General features: G+C 50.4%; 1 protein-coding gene across 1 annotated transcript in view; it reads right to left on the bottom strand.

The window, feature by feature from the left end:
- The window catches only part of LOC113209792 (protein ELYS), a gene marked incomplete in the record, with an annotated part of 18456 nt that overhangs the window by 308 nt on the left and 14803 nt on the right, over positions 1 to 3345 (bottom strand).

Here is a 3345-nt window from a genome sequence, read left to right as displayed (position 1 = left end):
AAGTAAACACCCACTATGAAATAGAGCGGGAAAGTAAAACATGTTTTGCTTTGGACCACGACGACGTCCACCCTCCTCCCTCCACCCCACGTGCGATAATCTCTAATCCCCTGCGAGAGAGTTGCCTCCCATTAACCTTCACCCACACCTGTCCGGGGCTAGGCGGGCGGATAAAGCCGGGCTGGGCTGGGTGAGCTGGGCTGGGTGAGCTGGGCTGGGTGAGCTGGGCTGAGCGGCGGCGGCGGCTCGCCCCCTGTGGTCCCTGGTTCCTCCGTCCCCATCCGCGGTTGCATCGGCGTACTCGCCCTCGACCGGGTCGGGGACTCTAGGGGACTCTAACCGCTTTACGTGGGGCAGCGGCAATATCTTTACATCAGTCACCGCGAACGTCGCCGCGAATCAATAGGGGCCGAGATCACCGAAGATGACTGGGCAGCATCGCATTACTGCGGAGTCTCACGCCCCCGACCACCTCTCACCTCATCTGTCGGAAACAGCTATTATTTTTTAAATTTCTTAAGTCTGAGCAAAGCACTCATTTTTCTTTTATTTAATCGACCACCAGGAGCATGAGTGTGACTTTAAATAATTTACCAGTGAATCGGTGGCAGCCCGTAGTTGCTGTGCTAGTGCTGGCCAAATAGACCATTTCAGAATAGATGATGAGAAGAAAAACAGAATAACAAACCGGGGAAGAACTGCCTTTAACGGTCCCCCATTCTTCTTCTTCCCCAGCCCCTCGCCCTGTTTAGGTTGCCTATTCCTCCTAAAGTCTCCTGACCTGAAATGGCCTTTTGTGTAAGTCCGGTTCAGGCTTGCGCAAGCATCTTAACAGAGACGGCACCTCAACCAAAACTTAAAGCATTACTATTAAATTCCTGCTAAGCATTCCTGCAAAGCGATGCTTTGCAGGCGCTTTTCGATTTGCGAAGGGTTTGGGTTTCTTGAAAGAGCACGACAGTCATTAACATTTTTTCAGTAGTGATTTGATCCGCTAAACATGTTGTGCATGGCATTGATAATGGCACTAGTATAACAAACGAGAACAAAATATACAGACATTTGCCAAAACCGTGCACTTGGACGCATCGATGCCTACAAAGCGTCCGAAAACGTCCAGCTCGTGGGAGTCGGAGTAGGGCTCTGGCCCGAGCCGCTTCTGGCGAGCATCGTTTGTCTCCGCTCTGCCCCCGCGCCGCCCCCGGCCCTGGCGGCCGTGCCGCACGCTGGGCCGGCTCGATTGCCTGAGTGCCCCACTTTCCTAATTTCTTGCTAATCCAAGCCGACAGGGTCAAGCTTCTGGACATTAGTGCACCAGATAATATTTATCTATCCTTCGTGCTGACGTAATACACTGCACCGGCCTTCACTCGGGCCTGGTATTGGAACCGAAAAGCATCTCCAGTTGCAGCAAATGCTCATATAAAATCCGTGTTCCTATAACAATACCAGAGACCGTTAACAATCTTTGTTAAAGGATGAACCCATGGAACCAATGAAGTTGCATACATTTGTGTTCATGGAATGGAACGTTAATTTCTGATTATGATCGGATAGCTTGGAATCTATATAATTAATATAGAAGTTGTATGTCTGTCTGTCTGTCGATTTGTCTGTTTTGTGTACCCTTAACGAAGGGAAAGGAGCGGAGCCTCCGATATAGTGCAGATTGATGGGGTGGTAGAGTGGGAATGCAACAGGTGGTCGCGGTGACATGTGTGTAGTCTGGTCAGTCTGGTATGAACGGCCCTATGGGGTTTGTTTAAGAAGAATGTTTGCTAAGTAGTAAGTCTGACTTTTTGTTTGCCGTTTCTGCAAAACGTATAGTCTAATATCAAGATCTTTGCTCCAGCAGCGACATTTTTGTTATTTCAGATGAATTATTTCCATTCTTGCTATTCCTGATGAATTGTTTCGCTGTTACTAAAAGCCAGTAAAATGTTGCTGCTGAAACAAAACATTGCCACTAAAGCCCCCAAAACGCTTAAAACAGAAAACATTTCATTAACTGTTTTAGCAAAGCCATGGGATATCTTTAGATTTTAGATCAAGATTAACGTGATCACGTCTAGACCACAAATTCACGTGTGGGGTGGGTCGTGCAGGTCACGCGGCATGGTTGGTTGGTCTCCCAACCCAGGCCGCAGCCACGCCCGTCAAACATGTATTTTGTGATGCGAAATTCTGCGACAAAGATCTCTCGGTTCTCCTTACTTCATTCATAGGCCAACCGCCAACCGGTGCGATTTCGCGGAACACGCGGGCGCGCCACCTTTGTGAATGCTTATCATCGCTTACATTTGGCGGCAAAGTAATCGCAGTCACTCCTTTCCCTGCCTGTCATCTAAAAAACAGGGCACTTGCGGTGCTTTAATCCATCGGATTGCGTGCAGCAGTTCATGGAAGTTGACGCGTTAAACTTTCTTGGCATGGCATTTTTAAAATCTAAAGGATTGTTTCGTTGATTTTCCGTTTGTGGTGGGGGGGAACCTCTGTGACCGCTAACACCCACAAACACACAAGAGCCTAGAACTAAAGGACTCAACGCCCTGGCAGACGTCACAGCGCTTCCATCGTCCTATCTTTCTAAAGAGGTATGTATTTATGGCCGCCGCACTTTTGTTTGTACGCTCCTTAGATTTCACGGCCATCCGTCCTCGCCCGTACGGTTGTCGAATCCCAAGAAAGACCCCCCAAAAGGACGCATTAGATTACTTCGTCGCGCCGCAGCCCCGGCGACAATGCAACCCCTCGTCTCCTCTGCGCGTCCGCGTGCAAGACAAGTGGACAAGTGCCGCCGCCACAACAATGCCGTCCCTCGAGCGGCGTCCTTGACCGTGGCGTAAATAAGCACAGGCGCCGCCCTGGCCGCCCTCTACAGGCTGACATGGCGACGCATAACTCAGTTATGGTAGGTTTGCGTCGAGTGTCCGCTCGCGCGGTTCGTAGAATTTGGGCTGGGCACCTCGCGGGCTTGACTTGACAAGCGTCGTGACGGAAGCAGCGCAGCTATGCCAGGACGAGTGCGTCTATAGAAACAAAACACACGATGGGTGACTTGAGTCACGGATTCAGACGTTGGCCGACCCCACGTGATTTCGAGTGCCCCTTGTAAAGTCAGATTCCTGTCGGAACTCGGCGTGGCTGGGCCGGCCGCAAACGGGAGGCTATCAGCGCTATCGGTTATCTCGATGGAATCTGATACAGAAGGTGAGCGATGCACCGCACCACGCTGCCGAACTTCAGCATAAAAACATATACATTTAGCTCTACCCACTCTTCTCCTCATTAACGACACGAAGGATAACGAGAAGCACCAGAGTAAACTGTCCAGTCCAGCGCTCG

This window comes from Frankliniella occidentalis, unplaced genomic scaffold (assembly GCF_000697945.3).
Source record: "Frankliniella occidentalis isolate FOCC.00 unplaced genomic scaffold, Focc_3.1 Scaffold10, whole genome shotgun sequence".
Lineage (NCBI taxonomy): Eukaryota > Metazoa > Arthropoda > Insecta > Thysanoptera > Thripidae > Frankliniella > Frankliniella occidentalis.
This window is presented reverse-complemented; position numbering and strand designations above follow the sequence as displayed.